The sequence below is a fragment of the Callithrix jacchus genome, chromosome 4 (genome assembly GCF_049354715.1).
Source record: "Callithrix jacchus isolate 240 chromosome 4, calJac240_pri, whole genome shotgun sequence".
Taxonomy (NCBI): domain Eukaryota; kingdom Metazoa; phylum Chordata; class Mammalia; order Primates; family Cebidae; genus Callithrix; species Callithrix jacchus.
Genome location: NC_133505.1, coordinates 37,589,553 through 37,598,113, shown reverse-complemented (window position 1 = coordinate 37,598,113; position 8,561 = coordinate 37,589,553). Strand labels below are relative to the sequence as shown.

At 46.5% G+C, this 8,561-nt stretch overlaps 1 pseudogene; it reads right to left on the bottom strand.

The window, feature by feature from the left end:
• Positions 1 to 1,456: 1,456 nt before the first annotated feature.
• LOC100391673 (rho-related GTP-binding protein RhoQ pseudogene) lies at positions 1,457 to 3,003 on the bottom strand (annotated as a pseudogene).
• Positions 3,004 to 8,561: the final 5,558 nt, after the last annotated feature.

Sequence of the window (8,561 nt, the reverse complement as noted above, 5' to 3'; positions counted from 1 at the left end):
TCCAGCTACTCTGAGTGTGTGTGTGACATGTGTGATTGTGTGTGTGCACATGTGTGTATTTCATCTGCAATCACTTTGGCCCAAAGGTCTCCCCTCACCCTCACCCCCCTTAGTACACACAGCATACAGGGCGGGACCAGCTTTTGCCATTCCAGCCTCTGCTCTTCTTTTCCCCCTTCACATTCCAACCTGCACTTGAGTTTTGCAGAATAACCTGCACTCTCACCCTTAGGCTTCTGCATTTTCTGCATGTACCTCCTTCCTCTACTTTTAGTCTAGGCATCAGCTCATCTTAAAAACCTCTCTTGAACCCCCAGTCTGAATTAGAAACTAATTCTGCAGCAGCCTTTTTAGAAACCACCCCTCCTAAGTGTTCCCATGGCACCCCCTGCTTCCTCTGCCAAATACTTCATGTGGAATCTTAGAACCATGTGTTGATGTGCCTGGGTCTGGTGTTCTATTAGTGGACTTGGGATCATGCTAGTCCATACTACATGGTCAACAACTTTTGCTGAGTGAATAAGTAAATGAATGAACACATTATGAAAGTGCCTCAGGATTTTGTGGTCCAGGAGAGCTTGGCTAATAAGACTTTTGTTTCACTGTCACTGCCACCCCCACTGCCGCTATCATCATCATCGCCATCATCATCGCCATCCTCATCACCATCCTCATCGCCATCATCATTGCCATCCTCATCGCCATCATCATCGTCATCATTGTCATCCTCATCGCCATCCTCATCACCATCCTCATCGCCATCATCATCGCCATCATCATCGTCATCCTCATCGCCATCCTCATCACCATCCTCATCGCCATCATCATCACCATCCTCATCGCCATCATCATCGTCATCCTCATCGCCATCATCATCGTCATCATCATTGTCATCCTCATCACCATCATCATCACCATCCTCATCGCCATCACTATAGTTTTGTTGTTATCTCCCCAGCGAGCTGCAGCCTATACAGAGCTCTGCTGTGTGAGCTCTTCCAGATCCACAGCGTGCCAGCCAGCATTGCAATCAAGTTTTGTTTTTATTATGCAGGCTTCCTGTGAAGTTTTAAATTAATTTTAATCCTCTCCTCACTTTTAAGGCCTCTAAAAAGGGCTGTATTCCCGCCTTCCTTGGTAAACTGGGGCCTATCCCATTTCCCTAGGACGGCTTTCATCCTGGCGAGGGCTGCGTGCTCCCACACCCCTGCACCACTCTGTGCCAGGGCAGCAGGCTTCCAGACTTCCAAGCTGTGGGCGGTCCCCCACCTGGGCTCTGGGGAAGCATGCCCAGTCCATGAGAGCCATGCCAACACCCACCTGGGTCTGACGGATCCTCAGCTTTTATTTTTTTTTGAAGCCTTGTTACAGTTTAATGCACATTAACTAAAATGTGTACATTTTTAGTGTTCATGATAAATGCAATTATGACCTTATTACACTTTTGGCATTCTTTAAGAAAGCACAGTAAGCTTTAATATAGAAATATTTCGGTTACACTTGTGCTCAAGTAATAATGAAACATTTGTTCTTTTTTGATCTCATACATTCTCTTCTCAGGTAAGGCCCATCTCCTGTACGCTTGGAGCGACCTTTGGCTACGTGGCTGGCCTTGTTATTTCACCACTCTAGATATACTGGAATAGAAAGCAACTTACATACAAGAACAATTAACTGGAGCAAAGGGAGATATTTCTTTGTGCAGATTCCGTAAGGGCTGTGCAGAAATGTGTATGGTCAAAGCCAAGCAGTTCCATTTACAGCACTGTTTTTTATGTAGTTACAACATGATGTGATTGTAGCTTTTTAAATTATGAAACCCCTGAGAGATTGTACCTTCTAGTCGAAATAAAGTATTTATAATAGATTGTGGCTTCAGATGCTGTTTACTGCTTTTAGACTTTTAAGGAGTATTCGTAATAAACTTTATAGAATTCTAAGGACAGGTTTTGTTTTCTTTCAAGTTTTGAACTGCTTCATTAGCTATAAAAGGTCTGGGTAGCATTTCATATGCTTTCTGAGAGAAATAGACAGTTTCCTTGGCCACTGAAGATGTTTCTCATGTAATTAAACAACAGTTTATACATCTTGATCCTATTCTTTTTTTTACTGTGTGTTTCTTTGGAGTTAAAATGGCTATGATAGCCTCATCAAAAACAGTCTTCAATCCCTTCGGGGTTAAAGCTGAACATTCCACATAGCAGCATGTTCTTATCTCTTTTGCTAGTTTCTGTCCTTGTTCCACACATATAGGTTTTTCTTTCATATCATTCAGTCTTGCTAAAGTTTTGGGGTCATCTCGGAGATCAATCTGAGTTCCTATTAATAAAAAGGGTACATTTGGTGCGTATTCCTTAAGTTCCGGTACCCACTCCTCTTTCACATTTTGAAATGAGGCTGGATTTACCACCGAGAAGCATATAAGGAAGACGTCGGTCACTGGGTAAGATAAAGGCCTCAGACGGTCATAGTCTTCCTGTCCGGCCGTGTCGTAGAGTCCGAGGAGGTACTGCTTGCCCCCACGGTGACGCTGACTGCGTAGTGGTCGAAGACGGTGGGCACGTACTCCTCCGGGAAGGCGTCGTTGGCATAGCTCATGAGTAGGCACGTCTTGCCCACCGCCCCGTCGCCGACCACCACTCACTTGAGCATCAGCGCGCCGGGCCAGTGAGCCATGCTGCGGCCGGCCGGCCTCCGGGCATGGTACCCCCGGAGCCCCCGCCCCGGCCCCGGGCTCAGCCCCAGCCCGCCTGCGGGGTCCGCCGCCGTCGCCGCCGCTCCGCGCCGCAGGGCCGCCCCCCCACCCCGGCCCCATGCAGCGGCTGCTCCCCTCGCCGGAGGGGAGGGGACGGCGGGCCCAGGGCGCTGCCGCTGCCGCCGCGGTCGCCGCCCGGATCCCCGCCCCTCCCCGGTGGCCGCGCCCGCCCGCTGCCCCCGCCACTCGGCGCCCGCGCCCTCTCCCCGGCCCGGCCTCCCCAGGAAGATCCGCCGGATCATAAGACCGACCGGCCCCAGGGGAGACGGCAACTTTGGGGAGCGATCCTCAGCTTTTAAAATTCACTCCACAACATGCATTATTTTTTGTCGTTTGCTTTCACCACTGTTAAAAGTAGTATGAAAACAATTATTCTGCAGAGCATTACACATTTCTAACAGTCTTCCTGAAATGTGTGGTCTGAAGCTGCCTCTATGGTTGTGAGAAATATGTGTAGCACATTGTTTTCTCCTTTCTTGCTACTGAGCTCCATTTTCTTTAGAATGGTTTAGAAGTTATTCACAGGCCCACTCAGGAAAATGAATATAGAGAAATGGAAGTTACTCTCATAATCTCTACCATCTTTTAGTGATTGCTAGTTCCATGCTTGGTGTTAAGTATTTTCACATAGTTGGTCTCATCAGAGCCTCACGACAGCCCTATGCAGAAGATACTATTAATCTGATTTTGCAGAGAGGTTCAGAGAGTTTAGATAATTTGCTCAGGATCACAGAGCTGGCCGTGCTGAGACTGGGTCTTCTGTCCTCTGATTTCTAAAGCGCACTCTCTTGTCACTACCCAAAGCTCTCTCTTTCCCGATGTTTTCCAACTGCCAATCTGCGTGAATGTCTTGGTTGCCTGAAGATGAATTTTTCCACTGAGAGTGAAGTTTTGTAACTTGAGAACTTGCGGGAAGTAAATAAAATAAGATACGGTGCCCATCTTGCTGCTGGGCTTTTAAAAGAGAAGTGAGCAAAGCAGATTGACTGCTGCGGGCCTAAAGCCGAGGCTTCTGGGGCAGTCCCTCGGAGGAGACTCCTGTGCTGTGGGGTGGAGCTTAGTGATGTGGGGCAGTCCCTCGGAGGAGACTCCTGTGCTGTGGGGTGGAGCTTAATGATGTGGGGCAGTCCCTCGGAGGAGACTCCTGTGCTGTGGGGTGGAACTTAGTGATGGCCTGACACAGAGACAGGTCCTAAGTGGGAGCTGACTCAAGGCCACTTCCTCCTCCACTTCCCTGTGGGCGCCATTCTGCTTCTCCACCCACTGGGAGCCTCTCTGTATTTTCCCCCCACAGTCTTTCTAGGATCCAGATACTAGTAGGTGGCAGGCAGGGATAAATGTCATGCTGCTGATGCTGCTAACTGGATAGACTGTATGGAGCCTCAGTTTCCCCCAATCATGGTCAGCAGCCTTTTTAGAACAGGAAGAAATTTGGTGATCTCTCCAGGAACCGCGGCCAGGTTCCCACTGTTAGACATACACAGAGGGTCTCGGATTCATCCCGGGCTTGGGCCTCCCATGTGGTAGCTGAGCCATCAGGCTGGCTATGACATGCCTTATTTTATTTTCTGCCTAACATCAGGCTGCAAATGAAAATACCTTTTCAGCCCTAGTATTGTTACCCCTATGGATGGCACCTTTAATGTGCGCTACTCATTGTGATAATGGCCGCACCTGTTGTAGCACACGCACACTGGAACGGCAGCAGCTGTGGACTGTAATTGCAAAACATTATTTTCTGTTTCTCCCTGAAAGCTTTTGTGCATGTGTGCGTGTGTGTATCTGTGTCCGTGTGTTTGTTTCATCTATAATGACTCTGGCCCGGCCATTCCCTGTTCCTACCCCCTTTTTTAAACATAAAACTAAATGTAAATACATTTATTTGTAAATGCACATTTCAGTGAAAGTGAGATGCAGCCCCCCCATCCCTCTGCCACACACTCAGTAATGAGACTTCAGAGAGCTACGTCGGAGCATGTGGTCTGTGCAAAGGTTCATGCGATCGCTGCTGCTGGGCACAGTGGTCTTTATGCGCGTTGGCACACAGGCTCTCCCATGATTAATGCATTTGTTCCTTGATATTCAGTCCCTGCAGGATAGTGAATCAATTTAGCAGTCGCAGGCCCAGATTATCATCAGTACCGAAGACATTTCTGCACCGGGGACTTCCCTATTCAAAACAAAAAGGTTTCGTTTTTTCTTTTTTCTTTTTTTTTGGAGACAGAGTCTTGCTCTGTCACCCAGGCTGGAGTGCAGTGGTGCGATCTCAGCTCGCTGCAACCTCCACCTCCCAGTTCAAGCGATTCTCCTGCCTCAGCCTCCCAAGTACTGAAACTACAGGTGTCTGCCACCATGTCTGGCTATTTTATGTTTTTAGTAGACATGGGGTTTCACCGTGTTGGCCAGGCTGGTCTCAAACCCCTGACTCAGGTGATCCACCCACCTCTGCCTCCCAAACTGCCAGGATATCAGGCACAAGACATTGCTCCCAGACCAAACAAGATTTATAAGAAGAATATGTTTTTTTCTATTTTCCTTCATTGGCTCTAGAGTGTCTGGTGGATGACAAAAAGCACTGTCTGGGATTTGGTCAAAACAATTGGCTTTTCTCCTTTTTGTGATCTTCTCTCATTTGCTGAGATGCCGTGAAACCTGCTGCTGCCTCCAGCCAGAGGGTGACTGTGGGGGAAACTGAGGCAATGGTCTAGCACAGAATTGAGTTAATAACACCTTTGGTCATGCAGTAGAGCTCCTGATCAACCACCCCAATGATGAGAGAACAGAAGACAAGGCTATAAGCCGTGTTAGGGACGTGCTGCAAGTTAGGGCTTCACCACTGAATTTCCCACCTGTGAAAACATGGATGGGGTGGATGGGGCCGTCAATTTCATCAGCCGCATCCTCAGAAAAATAAATGGACCTTCTCAGAGAAGTACTGCAGACCTTCTCAGAGAAGTACTGCAGCCTTCCCCTAAGCCATTGGCAAGATCTTGAATGAAGAGGGACATTGGACTTATTGCACATTTCAACAGCTCTGAGAAGATCCAGCAGAGCAATGGACATCCTCGTCTTGCAGACTCCTCCACGTTGGAAACGCAAGAGGAAATTCATTTCTGCATAAATTCATTTCAGCTGAAGCTGAAGCATGGGGAAGACGGCGTCTGGCTCCTCATTGAGACACTGAGTGCTACATGTGCAGGCGCCTTCTTTGCTGTTTTTCTTCAGTAGGACGCAATACGTAGCTGTTCAAATAAAGCGTGTCCACCTTCACTGCCTTCTTTTATTGAAAACATTTGGTAACGAGAATTGACTGATGGGAAGGGCCCATTACAGGAAAGAAATGTGAGTGTTTTACAAATTCTCAGGAAGTGAGTGCAGGTGTCTTTGTTTCTGAATGCTCAAAATATTGCTGATGGCCTTAAAATACTAAAGTATATTGAAAAAAACCAAATTCAAGACTTTGGTTAAGTGACTTTGAGTCTATTTTTATAAGATAGAAGTATGACAAAAAAACCGTAAAGAGAAAAGCTGGTTGAGAACCTACCCAGCATTCTTCAGACCCTGTAAGAGTTCACAAATCCATCAGGGAGATTTAACAAAATCTGGTAAACTTCGTCAGTGTGCTTGTTTCTCTCTTGAAGAATCTGCTTAACTGGCGAGGTGGGCTTTCTGTCCTGCTAGGCATACGATTAGCGCTTTTATAGTGACTTGATTTTTTGAGGCTATCAATGCTGTGCAGGTAAAAGAATAGAAGCGCCACAGCAAAATTATTTATTAACCTACGTAAATGAGTTTCTAAAGAAGCTGGAGAGCAGGATTGTGGTGACTGCTTACTGAGCTTTTGTCCAGAAGGTGGCAACATTTCCTTAAGAATTTCGGAGAAAACGTTGGCTTCAGAAAATGGCAATTTATCTCAGGACATTGTGTTCAAAGGTACAGCACAAAATGCACGTCCCCCCACCCAAGCTCCCTCCTTATTCTCAACAGATTCCAGGGAAAAATCTTGCTGTTTTCTTCCCTCTGTCTTTCTCTCTAGAGCGTACACTTACATTGTTAGGACTTTCAGGCTGAAATGAGTTTATGTAGCTGAAAATATTAGATTCTTAGTCTTCCCACTTCACCTCATCTCTCAGAAAAGGGGCGTTTCTTTGGGGGAAGAGGGTCTGTGTGAAGGGCCACTTACATTTCTAGCAGATAAATCGGAGGCTCACTCCCAACGGTGAACATGTCTTACTTTCTGAAAATCCCAGCAAACCTCAAGATGATTGTTTGAAGCGATAGCGCTTTGCTACACTGGATTGCTCTTGTTTCTTAATGTTTGTTCATGCTGTAAAGATTCAGGAGTGAGACCGAAGACAGTGAGGACACTTGTTTGGGCTGAAGGAGTGAAAATAAAACAATGGATTAGGTTGTCCAGATACAAACATTCAGAATCCTGTGTGCAGTTTTAACAGCAAGTTGGGGAATCCTGTTCAGGAATTGGAAATGTTTTTTCATCTCTGCTCCACCCCATCCCTGTAGCCCCCCAATTTCCCAGTATATTTTAATTTTAGGAAGGCATGGTGATTGAAAACACATACACATATACAAAAATGGGTCTGTTTTAAAGTGACTTTGAAAATTCATTACGTCACCCATGACTTTTACTTCTGACTAGCATCTCTCTGTGTAATGTATTTTTTTCCTGGTTCGAAAAGAAAGTTGGATTCAACTGTTAGAAAAGAAAGTTTGAGACAATTGACTATGATTTAGTTCTAGAAATTGCTCCAAATTACAATAAAAGAGTAAAATAACATTTTGTTTGTGTTTTTGAGACAGGGTCTCGCTCTGTGGCTCACGTTGGAGTGCAGTGAGCGGTGTGACCACAGCTCAGTGTAGCTTTGACCTCCCTGAACTCAAGTGATCCTTCCACCTCAGCCTTCTGAAGAGCTGGGACCACAGCTGATTCTTCCTGTTTATGTGTAACCTCAGGACCATGCTTTCCATGCTAGAAATGCATTCCTAGTCGATTTCTTACTAGCTAGTCTTGCTGTTCTTGCTCCTGGTCACTCTCTTACACACACACACTGTTTCACACACACAGAGTTTCCAGTAGGGCACACGTATTTCACCTTCTTACCTCTGATTCAAGTATCCCCAATGCTATCCATAGTGCCCCTTGTGCAGAGAAGAGAAAGTGCCTTCTTCAGCCTATTCAGATGGCCCCATGTGCTCCACACGCCAGGCACGAAAGCCTTCATTTCTTGATTCTGTAGCCATGATGTGGCTGCTTCTCTCTTGGACTTCATGAGAAGACTTCCTAGGATCTCTCTCCCTCCCCTCACCCTCGAGGCTCTGAGTCTCTCCTCTCCCTGGCCTGCCTCACCACACAGCCAGTCATTCCATTCCTGTCTCATTTGTGACGGAGCAGAAGAGCTCTCTGATCTGCCCAACAGGCGGTGCATGTGTGGGATGACCCGAACCCGTGAAGGACAAGAACACACAATGTCCAGCTAGCTAGGTACATCTGCTTGAAGAATTTAAAAAGCAAAAAACGTCTAGATGATGTATAAATATAATAGATAATATGTATAACATGCAATACAAAATTACATGGTCAAATAATTAAATTTTGGTGTTTTTTTTTTTGAGATGGAGTTTTGCCCTGTCGCCCAGGTTGGAGCGTAGTGGTGCCATCACGGGTCACTGTAGCCTTGACCTCCTAGGCTCAAGAGAGCCTCCCACCTCAGCCTCCTCACTAGCTGGGACTACAGGCATGGGCCACTGTGCCAAGCCAATTTTATATTTTAGTTTTAAAGAGGTGGGG